The sequence below is a fragment of the Lissotriton helveticus genome, chromosome 6, assembly GCF_964261635.1.
Source record: "Lissotriton helveticus chromosome 6, aLisHel1.1, whole genome shotgun sequence".
In the NCBI taxonomy this organism is placed as follows: domain Eukaryota; kingdom Metazoa; phylum Chordata; class Amphibia; order Caudata; family Salamandridae; genus Lissotriton; species Lissotriton helveticus.
The window spans coordinates 936,748,609-936,767,650 of record NC_136067.1 but is presented as its reverse complement, the minus strand read 5'-3'; the positions used below and the strand labels follow the sequence as shown (position 1 = coordinate 936,767,650).

General features: G+C 43.4%; 1 protein-coding gene across 1 annotated transcript in view; it reads right to left on the bottom strand.

Moving 5' to 3' along the window:
• Nucleotides 1-18,524, bottom strand: part of AKT3 (AKT serine/threonine kinase 3) — a 1,072,603-nt gene extending 1,054,079 nt beyond the window's left edge. Inside the window, exon 1 of the mRNA XM_078648582.1 lies at nt 18,287-18,524. The gene's annotated coding sequence lies outside the window, so the exon portion shown is untranslated. The remainder of the gene's footprint in view (nt 1-18,286) is intronic.
• Nucleotides 18,525-19,042: the final 518 nt, after the last annotated feature.

Genomic DNA, 19,042 nt, shown 5'->3' with positions numbered 1-19,042 from the left:
TGACAGTAATCTATAGGCAGTCCTGCAGGACTTGTCATACCACTGATCCTCCTTTCTAATTGGTCTACGTGGCTTTTTCTTAGCTTTCTTAACAAAAAATAATTTTAAATTGTTAAAAAATTTGTCGTGGATCCTGCTAATTTCAGCTATCGGGGTATTTTTTTCAAATATATCCTGGACTTCTTGAATGGCCAAAGTTGTTAGATCCCTTATGGCTACCATGCTTTCCTCATTTGCTGCACAAATTGCCCATCTAATGTGTCTTTGATCGTTGGAAAGGTTTATCTGGACAGTTTCCCTCTCTTCCTCATTTGCCATCAGATCGAACAATTTAAAGGTTAAGATCAGTGGGTCGTGATCACTTTCCACCCTTGTCTCAACCCTCATATCAAGAACATTCCCCCAATTCTCTTTATTAGTTAATATATAATCAATACGACTTTGCGTAGTACCATTAGAGAAAGTAGGGGCGCCCTGCTTGTCCGATAACGTTCTTCCATTAGTGGCCCTCAGCCCAGACTCAACACATAATACTTTTAACTGTAATGCAGCCTCAGTCCATCTTTTGATAGGTATCAAGGAAAGCTGTGGGATTTCCCAAATGAAGTCCTCTTCAGTAGTGAGGTCAACATCCTGGTTATCAAGTGGTTCAAAACAACAATTAAAATCACCACCAATAATAATATCAGCATTCAAACAGTGTTGATTTAATAGTATATCCAATAGTTCAACCGCCTTGGTGGATTTACCACCCGGTAGGCCCCTTGAGTAGATGTTAAAAATAAAGATGTCCCTACTTGGCAGTCGCTGTAATTTGACCAGTAATATATCAGGACTATTGGTATCTATTTGTAACACTGTGTAGTCATTCCTCTGCTTAATCCATGTAACCAAGCCACCTTTTGCCCTTCCCCTTGAGCTCGGGGTGGCTGGAATAAAATAATGTAGATATCCCTGAATTGGATCCGGTTCTAACTGCCAAGTCTCCTGAAAAAGGACTATATCCTTAGAATCCAGGAAATTTAGCAGATCCTGTGATAAAATCTTGTTTTTTAACCCTGCCACATTCCAGGACAACAAGGTACATTGTATATTAGCATTGTCACTGGTAGGTTTTGTACTATTGGTTAAACCTTTACCATGTTGCTGAGTAAAAATATATTCACATGCGTTGCCTTCTATAGTAACCAATTCAGGGGAGAGAATCTCATATGACTCAAGTATATCATTATTTGTAGTAAGTTTGGAACATTCAATACGCTGTTCAACATTAATCACATTACCAGACTCGACCTGAGTGCTACTTACATTGATCAAAGCATCAGCTAATCCAGTATTTAAACGGGTGCCCATTTCCCTAGCCTCATAAGTGACAACAGGAATTAGAAAATTTTCAAGACTACTACCCAGTCAATCACAATCATTTAGCCCTGATAAGGCATCATATCTATTACCTAGAACCATACCCCAGTCTTTTTGGGGAACACCTTGGCCTCTGTTGTTTCTCACAGTGTTCCACATAGGTCCGGGGGTCCTAGGAAAAGTCACATTCTCTTGCTCTCCATAGAAGAATTTTAACGTAAGAGGAACAACAGATCCTGCTCTTCTTTGGGGGGGATTGATATGTTTTAGGAGATTTGGCAGAACACCTGGATGGGAAAAAGTCACTATAACACAATCTCCCTTGAATACTTTCGGTCGATTTCCAATCCACGCCACCCTCTTAGTGGATTTAATCTCAGATGCAAGTTGATATTTTCCTCCTGGTGCCATTTGCATGTTGTTTGTTAGCCAATGGAGGGCTTTGCTAAACAAGGATGCTGGTGTTTCGGGTTGTGCATCTGCTGGCGAGGGAACATTTGCCAGAACCAGGACCACAGGAGACGCTTCCTCAATAAATTGGAGGGGATCTGTTTCCTGACAGCTTATTGGCAAGTTACCTTTGGGTCCTGATACCCCGGCGATGTTTGGAGGTCGAATAATAGAATGAGTTTCATTCCCGACTGTACTTTCTGGGAGCATAGGACTGTTCTCCTTTTCTATAGAGCTCTTTGCCTTAGGTTCAATTGGTTTCGCCATTTGTGTCACTAAAGTATTGACCGTCTCAACCCCTTCCACAGCTTTGACTTGAAGAGTAGTCATCTTTTTTACCTCCGCATTCAATTTATCAATCTTGGCGATCAAAGGCTTAATGATAGTTTGGATTTTGGAATCAATAATGTCTGCTATTTTCTGAAGCAAATCGTCTTCGTTATAGCTTTTTTCATGATTGCTTTTATCAAGGACATTAATATCACCATCATCTAAAATTTTTGCCTTGTTTTGCCCTGTTGGAGAAACATTTTTCCTCCTATTACTGGAACGTAACCCCATCCGTTTTTGATGAGTTTTCCTGTTTTTTCTCGTAGGTCGAGTTTCCTGCTCAGGAGATGGTAAGTCATCAGCATTATGCACCAGAATCTCGTGGTCATGTTCAATATTTATTCCTTGATCTAGTGGCATAGCATTTGCGGCATCATCCAAGTTAAGGCTAATCTGATCATCCAAGTTTGGAGTAGGATGGACCGTGATGTCTATTAGGTTTGGGGTATCATCCAATACTAGAGAGCCTGAATGTTGAGGACTTTGAATTGGGCTTAGTAACTGTAAGTCAGGCGACTGACTTAATCCCAATGATTCTCTTCTGTCTTTATTTATTTTAGTTATGACTTGAAGCATGTAGTTTTCAATGGGCTTAGAGTTAACTGTAGGCTTAGAGCTAGCAGGGGGCTGTTTTTTAGAATTCTTTTTAGACATATTAAGATTATATAGTCGATTGTCCAGGGATTATATAGGCTTTACCAATACACACCGGATACTTGAATAGAGCCTTACGTAATGACACTATACAGTAAAGTCAATAAAGAAAGGGAATTTCTTACTTGCTTGGGTTGCAGATGTTAGAGGGGTTGCCCAGTCCAGTCCCGGCCAGTCTAGGACTGTCTAAGACTGTCCCGCCCTTGTCCCGGGCTTCTCCCGCGCGCGACTCGCGTGTGCGAGAGGCGTTCCCTGCTGATAAGGCGCCTCCTGGCGCGTAGGCGTCGTCACCCCTGCCGCGTCCACCCCCGGGGCAGCTGGGTGATGTAGTTCCCCAGCTGCTGCTGCACCGGGTGGATAGCGGAGGATGGCGGTATGGGCGCTGCGCTTCTGGCCGTTTCCCCTCACGGCGCGGTTTTGCAAGTTTTCAGGCTGTGGGCTGCAGCAACAAAGGCAACGAGATGGCCGTTTCCCTCACGGCAAGTACTGCGGCGTTCCGAGTGTCCCAAGAGCGCTTCGGCGCTCCCTGCTGATAAGGCGCCTCCTGGCGCGTAGGCGTCGTCACCCCCGCCGCGTCCACCCCCGGGGCAGCTGGGTGATGTAGTTCCCCAGCTGCTGCTGCACCGGGTGGATAGCGGAGGATGGCGGTATGGGCGCTGCGCTTCTGGCCGTTTCCCTCACGGCGCGGTTTTGCAAGTTTTCAGGCTGTGGGCTGCAGCAACAAAGGCAACGAGATGGCCGTTTCCCTCACGGCAAGTACTGCGGCGTTCCGAGTGTCCCAAGAGCGCTTCGGCGCTCCCTGCTGATAAGGCGCCTCCTGGCGCGTAGGCGTCGTCACCCCCGCCGCGTCCACCCCCGGGGCAGCTGGGTGATGTAGTTCCCCAGCTGCTGCTGCACCGGGTGGATAGCGGAGGATGGCGGTATGGGCGCTGCGCTTCTGGCCGTTTCCCTCACGGCGCGGTTTTGCAAGTTTTCAGGCTGTGGGCTGCAGCAACAAAGGCAACGAGATGGCCGTTTCCCTCACGGCAAGTACTGCGGCGTTCCGAGTGTCCCAAGAGCGCTTCGGCGCTTCCTGCTGATAAGGCGCCTCCTGGCGCGTAGGCGTCGTCACCCCCGCCGCGTCCACCCCCGGGGCAGCTGGGTGATGTAGTTCCCCAGCTGCTGCTGCACCGGGTGGATAGCGGAGGATGGCGGTATGGGCGCTGCGCTTCTGGCCGTTTCCCTCACGGCGCGGTTTTGCAAGTTTTCAGGCTGTGGGCTGCAGCAACAAAGGCAACGAGATGGCCGTTTCCCTCACGGCAAGTACTGCGGCGTTCCGAGTGTCCCAAGAGCGCTTCGGCGCTCCCTGCTGATAAGGCGCCTCCTGGCGCGTAGGCGTCGTCACCCCCGCCGCGTCCACCCCCGGGGCAGCTGGGTGATGTAGTTCCCCAGCTGCTGCTGCACCGGGTGGATAGCGGAGGATGGCGGTATGGGCGCTGCGCTTCTGGCCGTTTCCCTCACGGCGCGGTTTTGCAAGTTTTCAGGCTGTGGGCTGCAGCAACAAAGGCAACGAGATGGCCGTTTCCCTCACGGCAAGTACTGCGGCGTTCCGAGTGTACTTAAAATCGCACACCAGTTCTATTACATTAAATTTACAATGTAACTGTACAACACAGAGTATTAAATAATTCAAAACGCATAGATTATCACTGTATTTCCAGTCACAAGAGAAACAACTGCAGGTATTTCCTCAGCTGGAACAGGATTGCTGAACTGGGGTTCAATGAAAACTTGCTATGAACTAATCCTGTTGTGGTCTCTTGCATTCTTCCAATGTGTACATTTAGTGTGGACACAAATGGCAACCTAAACTCATCAAGGAGTGATCAGGAGTAGTACAGATGGATACGGCAAGGATCCATCTACAAAAATGTGCAACAATTCAGCAAAAATATAGAGATGTATAAATGCAAATACAGTGGAAAAAGGGAATATATTTGGGAATAGCCAGTTTGCGAATTCGAAAATAAATGAATTACAAATAAAATCAATAATTCTATTTGGGAATACATTTGAGAATGGAAATACGTATTGCCCTTTAAACTGAATAAGACACCTAATAAAATGTTGCACACAGGTTCTTCTTTGCCTAGAATTTACAGGCTGCAAATGTCATCCAACAGATAAGTTGCCTACAGTGGTGGACAACGTTCACTTTAATTTGACTCAGTAGCCAGATACACAGAGATCATAAAGCGGTTATTTTGCCTTGCCATCAAATAACCAGGAACTGATTCTGAAGAAGTCACATCTATATCAGAAATACTTAAGGTTTACTCGTGGTACTTGACTACCAGATAGAAGACAACATTGAGATCACAGAGACTAGACCTGCAGTTCAATGTTTCATGTATCGACAAAAATGCACATGAGCATCCTCTAACTAATTTTTGACAATGCTTGCAGTCATTCTTTCTTCTCAACGAAGCCCTTCTGCACTAGTTGCACACTTTCCACAGCTCATCCAAAAATCAAAGCAATCGTTCTTCAACTTACAAAAATGCTTCTAGAGGTAGTTGGGATAAATGTACTATTTTTGTGCCAAAGAGAAGGTTGTCACATCCTTCAAATGGTGTTCTTGATCACAAGCACCAACCTTTTACTAACCTTCTCTCGCAGAGATTTGGTACAAACAGTACTTAATGAAATTGGTTAAACTTGGTGTTTTAGAAAACCCAGGTTATGCATGGCTATGTCAAAATACGATGGAGATTTGGGGTCGTTTTAAATATGATTGAAGCTTGACTCGCTAGAGAAGGTCATCAAGATGTGTACTTTCAACGAGGCATACGATATGGATGGCGCTTGGAACAGTGGAAGATTTCGCCTAGTAGTGATAAATCAGCGATGCCTCAACTAGATCTGTGCGCAGCAAGAGAGCTCCGAGTCAACTGGCCAGAACAGGAGTCAAGCTATGCATGGTGTTTGGCAGAATTTAGGAGTCGATGTTTAGCTATGCCTGAACTTTTTCGGTTCTTTGGCAACACGTGCTATATTACAGTGACGTTTAAGTGTGCTTAATCAATGAAAAGTTTTTTTGTAATTTGACCATACTTAAGATTTACCTATAGGAGCTTCGAGCAGAGTCACACGGTTCTTATGGCAATACAATTTCCGACTAGAAAGCAGTTTTAGATTTCACTGAAAAAACGCAAAGGTGTGAATATTCAAGCAGTCACCCTCATCAAATACTCTAAAATATGATTGCATTAAAATCGGCTTTAACATCACACAATACTGCGAAGATGTCCTAGAACGGTGCACGTTTCTATACCAACGTAACAATTAAGATGACGTCACTTCTTTTATATTTTACCCTTTAAAAACCTATCAATATGCTGGATATCCGAGACCTGGGTAGGAGTTAAAAGTTGCTTCCGCTTGAAGTTCAAAACTTTTTGCAGATCGTGTCAAGCTTCACCTGAAAGCAAGATACTTTTAATGGATCCCAAAACATTCACATTATTTATGTTTGGTGAGGTTACACTGTTATGTTGCAAACAATAACTCACATAGAACAAGTTAGGTTAGGTGAGCATTGGCTGATACAGAGTTCAACCATTTACAGTGCTGCAACTTCATGTGAGGGAGACTTTACTTTAATTGGTGGATGGGTTTTGATGCCCTTTTGCCCAACTAATGCTTATGACGTCATTACTTATTCAAACAGGCTACAATAAGAGAATGCCCATTAGATAAAGTCAGGTCACAGTCATTCAATCTTCACGCTGAACAGGAATCACTCCTGGGAGATAGGAAGGGTATTATGTCTTGAAGAAAGGCCGGAAATACGTGAAGTACATAACGAGGGGCTGAAATATGTTGACTAACACAAGGTAGTAAGGGAGGAGCCCTAAGAATTGCCAGACACCCACTCCTTTTGTTTAGAGCCCTTCAATAAGGCAGGTATGATTAAAGGAATCCAGCATTGTCTATCTTAATACAATTTCAATATCTTTCCACGACTAACATTTCCACAAGTTCTCCAACCACAAAAAACTAGAATGCACTTAGTTACAGTGAACAAAACTTGCATCAATTTGGTGCAGGGGAAGGAGGCCCTGGTGATGAAAAATGGCACCTAGTTTGGGTCTGAGGTACTGTTATTTTAATTTTGTTTTTTTAACAATAACCAAAAAGTACAGTGAATAATGTTGCACTCAGGAGACAAATGAGTAAAGAAATTCCTTTCGCAAATTCAGAATGTCAGAGCATACATTGTGGGGTTGAACTGCAAGCCATTTGGAGGTGAGGAATTGGAGATGGGTCAGGCAGACATAATGAATTATGGCTTTATTTCTTTTAATAGTATTTCTTTTTTAGTTTTATATAGCGCTAGCTAGACCCTGGGGTATCAGAGCGCTTTACATGATGTGATCATAGGCGGATTCTAGATACTTCTGATGATACGTTTGGGTCAAACGCAGTCAAAGGAACAATATACAAAACAGCGAGAACAGTCAAGAAAAGTACATACTGATACAGCAATTAAGTTAATGACGCTAGTGCCAATGATGGGACTGACTGGGTCAGGAGAGCGTAACAAAAGAGTCTGTAGAGGCAAGGACTTTAGGACACGTGGATGAAACTGTAGGAGTGCTGAAGTAGTTGCTAAAAAAGAAGGGGTTGCATCTGAGATCTTTGCTGTGGGAAGCAGTGTTATTTTTTTTTATTAATAGGTGGTTGAGTTTCTCTTCAAGTTTGATGGCTAAATAAGTGAAACAAAGAGTAAAGGGATACAAATCATCAAAGTTCAAATTAATTAATTTAGCCTTACAATTGGTTTAAATTATATGTTGCAGTTGGATTATGATTTTCCATCCTGTTGGGTGATGGTGGGCAATGTATATGAAACCTTGAACGCCGTGTGTTATAAGGTTATGCGAACATTGAACAGGTTTGCCATCAGTTTGTATTAGTTTGTTAAGCGGGTCTGGCAAATAATTTCTATTAGGCTACTATTTTCTAGGCACTTTAGAAACAACAGTGCCCCTTAAACAGGTGATGAAGTGCAAAACCACAGGCGAGTTCTGCAGAAGACTTGGAACAAATGTTGAAAAGGTTGGGAGGGACCGCAGATGAACCTTCAAAACAGTACCAGTTTTGTAGTAAAGGCCCATGGTCAGTACGGTAACTCCATAGTGCCCCACCCCTCCTGCCCAAAGGAATTATGGAAATGATTTAACACGGTCTCTGACATTCCTAGTCCCTTCCAATAAGTTACGAGAGGACTTACACACAATGTCCTGGTGGTTTCTCCAGTGCCTTCACCTCATCCCTGGTCTTATCCTTCGTATCCGTTCCTGCCTCTTGTGGGCAACACCTCCTAAAACAGATCCAACAAAATATGCCTGTCCAGTTCCCACCTCCAGCCCACCCCTGTCGAGCCCCCTTTAAAAACACCTTCTTTGTGGCCCCTAACAAATCTCCAACAAAGTCTGAGAGCTAGAAACTTAAGGCTCTGAGCATATAGCTGGTCCTAGAGAGCCCAAGACAGTCAAGCTATTGGCAGCATAGGCTTGGAGTTATTCCATGAATGAGAAAGGATCAAGGGCTCTGGAGGCGTTGGATAGACAATCACCATCTCAGTCATACAAGGTAAAGAATGGGGTTTTGTTGATGTCTTTTTACTAATACAGCGAAAGCTAGTTGGGGGGAGTAACAACGATCAGTAAAACAAGAACTACTAATAATGTAAAAACAGGCTTGAAGAGCATTTGAAGAATTGCTTATTGGGGTTTTCACTGCTCCGTGTGAAATTAGTTAGTTTTGAAACAGAGACTGGCAAAGCCCAGGTAAATATTGGTGGGGCTGAAAGGAGTGATTGTTACAAATAGTTTGGATGAGGGAAAAGGGTTTATCTTAATATAGGTGGAAGCAGAGAGAGGTGAACATTTGGTTAGAATTTGTCATTTCCAAAGATGGATTTGCCAGATAAGGTAATTCTATTCATGCCCTCAGGCATTGGAAAAAAGGAAAGTAGAATGCAGGACTATCAATAAGAAAATTAACATGCTGTGTTTTAAGATGCATTGGTAAATATAATAGGTCACTCCAGTATAACAAGGGCCAAGCTCTTTATAAAGCATTGTTAAAAAAAGAAGCAAGAGAAAAATATTTCTAAATACTAGAGGACAAGAAAACATATCTTAACCCGGGAAGCAGTGGTACAGGCCCCCAGGAAAAGAGACTTCTCCCTTCTGGTCATTCCAAGTAAACCAATTGCTTCCGATGCTGCAGAGTGAGTGCGCAAACCTACTCCTCCTCCTACGCTATAAATGCAGTGTGTGTCAAGTTCTGAACTTCCATGCAACATATGGAAAATGTAGGAGCTAAAAGAAAACAAAGTCTACACCTAGGTCACAAATCGGTAAAAAATATACCGGTTATGCTTTTACAAATTAACTAGGGGGCATGGGGAGCACCACAGAGAGGCTGGAAACCTGAGTGAGGAAGCAGGGCACGAGAAGTGTGAAAGAGCAAGAAAAATATATCCACACCCATGAATTACTCAACGAAAAAGAAAAAGTAGTACCCTTATGTAAGCTGTGGAAGGCTACAAAGTATTCAGTTGCAAGGATGGCAAAGGAGGACATATGCACCAAGGGAAGAACAAATACAAGAGAGGAAGCAAAGCAACAGAAAAAGAGGCAAGCAAATGACACTGACAAGAACTCCAGCAAATGCGAAACAATGAGCTGACCCAAACTGACTCCAACTGTTAGTACTGTACACAACAGGTGTACAACAACAGATAAACGTTATCTTTAGGTGAGCCCTAAAAAGACAAAGAAAAAAACCTAAATAACACTCATAGGCAGGAAGCCAGCAAAGAGTCTGGTCTGAAACTCACACTTTTAATAAAATTGAAGTTATTGTGCTGTGGTTAGCTTTTGACCCCAAAGTTCAGACACCCCAGGCTTTATGTTATGCTTTAAGAGACAGCTGTGGGGTCCTGGCTTACAATGGAATTGGTGGTTTGGAGCCAAAGATCCAGTAATCCTTCTTGTCTAACCCAGGAGATAACCAAGATAAAGAGTGTTAAGGAATTAGCTCTAGGAAACATATCTGCCCCCATTTGTGCATCTCATTTTAACCGATGTTGCTTCTGTTAGACCAGTTTAGGCTTGTTTCGACAGAAAAGTTATTACCGGATACTTCAACTGCTTACCTAGTACTATTCCATTGTGGAAGTGGATAAAAGAGTTTGGTCTTTTGAATTGAATTTGTCTGGATGCAGCTGAATTGTACTTCTAAATGTGGGTGCTTTCTTGTTTTTGAAAATTGGAGACGAGGGATACGGATGAAATAATTTGCTTTCTTTTTCCCGCAGATATAGGCCAGCACGTTCATTTCCAAGAATACTATCCAATTGCGCTTGCTGCTCTCAAACTGCCCCTCTAATGTAAGCCCTCAGAATACACAGGAAGGGATATGGCTGAGGACCAAAGCATCAGGGATGTACAGTTCTTCAGGATAATCCTGCAAAAAGGCACATCTGGATATTAAAGGATGAGGGCTTTATGCCCTAGAGATAACTTTACCTAGTATTTTTACTCTTGCAACACGTTTTGAAAAAACAATATTAACCTCAAATTACTGTTCTCATTTTCAGTAAAAACTGAAGAAGCACAACCCTGTCCATGCCTTGAGATCTGCAAATCTTCCAGATCTCACAGACAATAAAGGTTCACACAAGAGGATATTTGTTCCAGGACCTTGCATTCACACAGGAACAATTTGCTGAGAATCCTGTGGAGGGTAGAAAATCATAGAGCATTGAACATTTTCTTGGTCGTCTAGCCTTTGATTCAGTGTCCAGTTAGAAGTTACTTTAGGTTTCTCTTTCATGGTCCTATGTTTTGTAGATTTTCTTTGCACGGGGAAGCCTTATTAGACAAACACACTCAATTAAAAATATATATTGTTCAAGTATGGTAAATGAGGCAAAACGTTTAAAACAAAAATTATGGTTTTACCAGGCTCAAGTTTGCCCCTGAAATGTACTGATGTATAAGGTCAGTGGAACGAGATAAGAGACAATGTGCGAGAATGGCCAGGAGACTGGAGGAAATAAATGATCATTTTGTCTAACGTATACAGACACTTACCCTGTAGGAGGTGTATTACCCTCAATGTTCTGTTGGACTAGTTAAATGTGAATTTGTAGGGTGCTCGTTTGGTTCCTGGACCGCACTAATGTTTAATATGCTGAAAAATATTTTGAGACATGCCATGTACTTTAAAAATTCCACAATATTGAGTTGTTGTTTTTCTTTTTTTCCTTTACAAGTGAGTTTAATAAACTTTTTTTAATGTGGATTTGCTATTACTACAATGCGAAGGCTAGGAGAATGACCACAGGTTGGAAGGTCCATGTCCTACAGTCTTTCTCCTATCGCAATTAACTTCTCTCTCTCTCTCGTTGTTTCATCACAAAGGGCCAGATTAGGTAGCCCAATACCGGTCGGTAACGGCCGAAATTATCGAATTTCAACCGTTACCCACCAGTATTGGGCATTTGAGATGTAGGGGCCAAATGTAATCATTCGGTAATTTACCGAATCGTTAATTTAAGGAATCGGTAAATTACCGAATCCTTAAAATACTGATTCAGTAAATTACTGAATCGGTAATGTAGGGAGCACTCAAGTGAGTGCATTTCTGAGTTAAGGATTCGGTATTTACCACCAACTAAAAGTTGGTGGTAAATATCGAAAACCTTTGAAAAAGCAAATTTGTGCTTTTCCAAAAGTGCCATGTGGCAGACATAAATGCCCTTAGGGCATGTATGTGTGCCACATGTGCACACATGCACAATTCAGGGGTGCAACAGGATGTCAATGTGACACCCTGCCACCCTTGAATATGCACCCCCTATTACCAATTCGGTATTTACCGAATCAGTAATAGTGAATGGCTTCCCATTCATTCCTATGGGCCTCCAGGCCCATAGGAATAAATAGGAATTACCGAATCGGTAAATACCGAATCGGTATTTACCGAATTGTACCGATTCTGTAAAATTTACCGAATCAATACCTACATACCATTTACCGATTCTGAAATACCGAATCTGTAAAATTCGGTATTTTAGAATCTGTACATTTGGATTACCTACATATGGCCCAAAGTCTCTTCCATTTAGAATATATTGGATGGTCTCATTCAAACATTCCCAGCTAAAGCATTTTACGGCCCCATTCTCATGAATCTACACGAAGGAATGAAAGAAGTTGCCGAATGGATGAAACAAAGCCGTCTGAAACTAAACTCAGATAAGACAGAAGTCCTCATCTTAGGTTCATCCCCCTCTGCATGGGACGACTCCTGGTGGCCAGAAGCCCTCGGAAAAGCACCCATCCCGACAGACCACGCACGGAACCTAGGCGTCATCCTGGATTCTTCACTCTCAATGAACAGACAAGTCAACGCCGTATCCTCTTCCTGCTTCAACATTCTTCGCATGCTCAGAAAAACATTTCGCTGGATCCCCTCCGATACAAGGAAAATAGTCACCCACGCTCTGGTCACGAGCCGACTGGACTACGGTAACACCCTCTACGCAGGTACTACCGCAAAACTCCAGAAGAAACTCCAACGAATCCAAAACGCCTCAGCCAGACTCATATTAGACATCCCACGCAACGATCACATCTCTGGTCACCTTAAAGACCTCCACTGGCTACCCGTCAATAAGAGGATCACTTTCCGACTGCTTACCCACGCACACAAATCACTCTACGACATCGGTCCAGAATGCCTCAACTCACGACTGTCCTTCTACACCCCCTCCCGCCATCTACGTTCCTCCAGCCAAGCCCTCGCCACTGTACCTCGCATCAACAAGACCACCATGGGAGGTAGATCCTTTTCATACCTGGCTGCTAAAACTTGGAACTCCCTCCCCGCTTACCTTCGCCTTACCCAGAACCACCTAGCATTCAGAAAGCAACTTAAAACGTGGATTTTTGACAAGTAATTCTCCTCCCCTTCCTAAGCGCCTTGAAACCCTACGGGTATGTGGTGCGCTATATAAATCCTTTGACTTGACTTGACTTGACATGTATGTACTCTCATACTTATAAGCCTCCGCTGGCCCTGCAGCTGCACCCAAATCTCCAAAACTTGTTAAGACTACTCTAAAGTGAGCGTCACTTGGACCAAGTGACAGAGGAAGTAAACAGACATTTTGTGTATGGTTCTCCTATAGTAATCAAGGAGGCATCAGCAGAATCTCTAAGCTGTTGCACAACAGACAGAGCAAGTCACTGTACACGTTTGAAAGACCACACAATAGAAAATGCCACAAAAACAAGTGTCTGCAGAGAGGGACACATCACACACTAGCGCCCCATACACAACAGGAACCGCTTACGAGAGGGCATTGTTAAAATTGCCGAGAGCATATCATTGAACTTCTTGGGGCAAATAAAGTGTTCTAGATATGTTCCCAGCCACCACTGACTTTATGAGGCTCATTTGTGGTACAAAAAATCATTATTTGTTTACAGGAGATAGTCAAAAACATCCAAAACTATCCAAAATTACATTTCGTAAGAATGCAGATACCAAACTGAGGTGGCTAATAATTGATGGTACATTGAGCTCTCCCAGCTCTTTAACTCCAAACATCTCCAAGAGCTCCTTTGCCAATGAAAATCATTAGCTGCATGCTAAAGCACTGTGTATGGTTGATGGGCTTTAATTTGGAAATTGACTTGACCAGCAGGGTGACATTATAAACAGCGCTGCGGCACTAACTTCCTGCAATGGAGAAAATGTGTAATCTCAGAACTAGAGGGCAACTCTTGCAGCGGCTCAACAGATTAAAAAGCATCAATTCACAGATGCATTTCACAATAATATTAATTATATTTAAAATATGTATTTACTTTTTATCTTTTGCTGCAGAAACATTTCTGGACTTCATAGAACACAACTCAGTTAAACCTTTATGTCAAGTAATTCCTCATAAAAATACGCCAATTGACAAAGTTGCATGCAGTTTAACTAATCCCACGCCAGGCATTAGTTTGCTCAAAATAAGACTCCCAGAGGAGGAAACACTGTCTTGTGATCCCATTATATTCCCGTTGTTTCTGGTCATTCATTACTTGTGTTTTTCTAATTCGATATATTAGTAGAACTTTTAAATCAGTAACAGGGGTTGGGCTACAAAAGCTTATAACAGCGTATGTCTCTTTTATGGACTCATTATGCCTAAAAGTAAATCAAGCAAAGTCCTTTATAATCATAGCTGGCAATGCGAAAAGAGACAAAGTCCTACATTTTAGCACAGATACAGGGAAAATTGAGGTTGTAGACTTTTTTCCTTACCTGGGTATTCTTTTCGACAGATTTGTCATGGGCAAAATTGATGGAAGGAAGGAGGCTGGTGATGGAGAGGGGTATTATGGCCATAAAAACCTTTGCAAAGAAATTGGGTGCCAAACCCTTATTGCCATTAAAAACCATATATCAGGCCAGAGTAAAAGCAGCAGTGACTTACGGTGCTGGGGTATGGGGCACGGTTACATCTACACCACTACAAACTTTAGAAAATACATTTTTTTAAATCAGTAGTAGGTCTCCCATCTTCGTTTGCAAATGGTATTCTACATAAGAAATTGGCCCTCCCCTATATAACAGAATACATACATCTAACCCCGCTCCTCCTATGGCACTCTATATGGAGGAGAGATACAGTACCCTTGACCCAAATGGTAATAAGGAACTGTATAACGATGGATAACTGGAAAAGGTCAAAGTGGCTAAGTAACGTAGAGTCAGTCTTAAAAGAGATAGGGCTCCATGAACTTTTTAAAGACCCCCTAGCATGCAAGAAGGTGTCTAAGCAGAAAGTCATCAGCATGTTTATGTTAAAGGCTGAATACAATCACAGGGTTATTTATCAGGAGAAAATCCACAGTACAAGTTTATCACCGTAACCCGTGCCCAGGGAGGGAGACTTTTCCTATCTAGCCAACATAAACAGTGCACCCCGTAGATTTATACTGCTAAGATTTCGCACTACTTTAATTTCCTTAATGCTTGGTTATCCAGAAAAAACATATAACCATTCCAACTTAATCGTGTGCCCGTGTGATAATTTATCATCACAATCTGAATTGCATATAGTTCTATTCTGTGGGCTTTATGAGAGCGAAAGGAAGGCATACCTAAAGCCACTTCTAATGAAAATGGGACACAAGCAGTGCCGGGTAGCATTATTCTATCTAAAAACACTACCCGATCCCTTGGTTTGCTACTCTGTAGCAACATTCTTATGGGCCTGTGTGAAGAAAAGGAAGGGGTTATTTAGCCCATTAAACTGATTGTAAATTTTAATGAATTAATATCCGAGAAATTAATTGTTTTTTATTATGTTTTTTCTTTTTTAATGCATTCTCATCTTATTCTAGGATCATGAAGAAAAATGTTGGAATCTTAACGATAATATTTTTGTAACAATATTTTTATTAATGTATTTATTATGTGTGCTTTTATGGTAATTTCTAATATGATCGAATAAAGATGATGATGATGATGATGATGAAATCAGTACTTCTGATAACAACAGAACAGCACTGGCTGAATTTAACAATTCTAATTCAAAACTGTCAGATTTGGACTGGCAATCCAGAACACTGGGAAAGTCCTCTATGGGCTGACAGAGAGTGGTCTGCTTACAGAGCATGATGTAACTTGTTACACTTTCAGGCTTAAATCAGCCATGACAAAGAAGCACGCAATATTGTCATTTGCACATAGATTAACAGTCATTTTATGCACATCCCAATAAAACCCTTTGTACAGAATTTTTAACTTTTCAAAGTGTTTTTAAAGTTGTATTAATGATGTTTTAACCTGGATGATATTGTCATTGTAAATGATCCCGAGGCGGGATCCTTGCCTTTTCTATCCACCTTTATCTTGGTCTTGCTACTGTTAATGGATTTTATATATTGTATTCATTATATAGTGTTTGCATATTTTGCAGCTGCGGCACAATAGTCACTCTATGTACCATTAAGTGCAATATCATGTTCACATTCACCCATACTTTTGATTTTGTTGCTGCTATTGTGCTCTTATATAATGTTTTTACCTTTTAGTGTTTGCAAAGTTTGCACTAGTGTCAAGATAGTCATTGTATGTACCATTAAGTGCAACACCCTCTAGTCTACTGGGAAACTGCTTAACACACAATTTTAAATGTTGGACATTTTACTTGTTAGCTTCGCCCACTATTAGGGTAACTTCTATGTACTTCCGAACTCAAAATAGCATTTTAGGATATCCTTTTTATCTGTATTTTAGGGCATACATGCATTCCAAGATTTTACGTGGACCTCCTTGGAGTTCTGCAACATAAAAAAATAAAAAACTTGAAACATACATTAATAGTTATTAATGTAATGTAATGTCAATTGACACTGTGTCAGGCCCTTATGAACTATCATAATTCAGGAACTGCTCTAGAATCCCTTTCCATTTTAGTAAATTTATTTAGAAAAAGGTATTACATAATGCACCATTGGTGTCCTATTTATACCTCCCAACAAAATTGGGGCAGAGATCCCACTCAAGTCCTGTTGGCAATGTTGGACATGTTCGCCTCACACATTTGGTCAGAGTAACACAGTGCATGCACAAAAACAGTTTGCAGACCTGCTTGTGATCGAGTCTTAGTCCATCAGACAACTGACTAGTCAAAAGGGGCTGGGGCATCCCAAACTAAAATATTTAGTTACAGTACAGTTACAGTAAGGGAGTTCTCCTCTGCAGAAGTCCAAACAAAGACATTTTGGTAACGCTCTGTTAAACTGTGAGCGTTTCAATTTTTCGGAATGTTTACAGAAATCATATAAATTAAGACAAAACAAAGCATGTGATATTCTATAAAAACCAAATAAGTGGGCTCTTACACTACAGCTGTCCACAAATCAACTTTATGAAATAAAAGTGGCTTCAACTTTTACACGAAAATTTGGGACAGTCTATCACTGAGCAGTAATATTAGTAAACAACTCAACACTGCAAAAATCCCATTGGATCCTGCGGTCTGTATCGCTCTACCTGCTCTAAATGCTAAATTAATTCATTTGAACAATAATATTTAATTAAGTGACATTTTAACAAACCTAGTTTTGCCAAATGCAAGTCCATTCAGGGAGTTCAAGTCCCCATGCTCGCAGGCCGGCAAACACTAAACCAAGTAAAAACGACTAAATTCAAAACCTTATTCCCAAATCACTCCAAAAACACAAAGCATTTGTGTCTAACTGAAAGCAAAAGTAACACAAAACCAGACCAGACCGGAGAAATTCCCACTCATTGGTTAAGAGCTGCTCAATTTCCTCCTTGTTAGATCTAGTGGTACACAGAAAAATGTATGCCATCCACTTCTAGTACACAGGGCATTCAATGTTGATAGACGCCTTCTCTATTAAATGGCATGAATCCCGTTACTGCCTCCACTAATATATGGGGCGGCTGGGCTACCCGCCCTGTAGGCTGCTGCCTCTAGAAATGGATGGGACAGGTACTTTTCCCTTCTTAGGTCGAAGAGACAAACAGCAGTGAGAGAAAACCATGAACACTGTACCAATAGCGACAGGCCAGAAGCCTGTGGGGAGTGGTGTGGACTGCATGACCTCTACGGTAAAGGAGGGAGGAGGGATGTTTGGCACACATGGTTGTTGTGAAGAAGGGACTACGTGGCAGTGTGCAGGGATGCTGTATCCCAAGACTGCAGTTGAGAGAACGCTATGGTATGCAGCGTAAGCGTGGCTTGATTATATACAAGCTGCGTGCACCTGGGCTTCCATGGCTGCCCTGGACAGGAGTCGTGCGTGCTGAGAGCCCGGCGAACAGCATCCCCGGAGCAGCCGCCCACTGCCTGCCAAACAGCAGGTTCTCGCAGCTATTATTAGCCCGGGACGGGAAACTGATGAAACATTTACTATCCCCGGCCTCGAGTCTCCCCTTACCATCCACATCCGATCCATTAAATAGAAAGTGAGTGTGTGTGCGTGGGGGGCGGCGGCCAGACGTGCCTGTGTTTACATGGCAGCCCAGCCTCCCTCCTGCTCCTGCAGAGCGGCAGCATCCCCTGGCTCCGACCAAGCGCCTGGCTGTTACAGGCCACGGGGTGGTCCCCCCCCCCCCCTACTACCAAATACCGCTCCCTCCACACGCACGTTATAATTTGTAAACACACGCGAATGCATACGCAGCAATGCCGGTGCTGTCCAACTAGGCCAGAAAATGCAGCCCAGCCCACTTGAATCGGCTGTGAAGGGGAGGGGGCTGTCTGGCTGCAGGAGACGCAGGCACCTCATTCATGCACAGCCGGGAGGGCCCTGCGTGGTACCCCAAGGAGAGCACATGCTATGCACGGTTACCATCACTGCAAACACCTCCTCCCACCTTTCTAGACAGTTACCTGCGACAGGAACGGAAAGGGGAGGAGGTGGTGGCTTTCCCCCTCCCTCCCCTGGCCCCTCTGTCTGGCAGGAGCGGCTCAGGTCAGAGGGGCATGGGCGCCGCGCATCCTGGTGGTTGGGGTCTCCTCCGGACCTGTCACTGCGCAGACGGCGGCCGCATCCTCCTCCGCCTCCCTCCTGGTCCCCCTGTGCCGCCGGGCGGGGCCGCGCGCGCCTCTCTCCCCGCGCGCCACAGCCACCGCCGCCGCCGCCGGGCTTGTTGACTTTCAGGAAAACTCCTGACGTCACGGGCCGCCGGAGAGGCTTTTCCTGCCGCCCCCTCTCGGCGCTCCTCCCGTGCACCGTGGCCGCCCTGCCCGTAGCCCCCTCCTCCCGCAAGCATCGCGAGAGCGAGCGCTGCTCCACCGCATCCTACTACAGTCCTAGCCAGCAGCTTCCTCTTTATTTTAGGAAATATTCTCTTTCCTTCCTCTTCTTTTCGGATGTTTTTCTCTCTTCATAAACACGTTGGGCAATGGGGCTGTTCCCGCCACTGGCAATTCCCTCTCCCTCCCTTCTGACTTGTCTCACCTTTCTCTCACCCTCCCTTACCGCGGCGGGTCCCATAACGGAGTCCCAAGGCAGCTATAACGATGTTTTATTGGCGTGGGCTGCACACACAGGCATTCCCAGAACTGTCTCGTAAATGGGGTTTCCCTGATATAACACGTGAAGTAGTAGTTACCCGAATGATCGGGAAAAAAATATTTCCACAT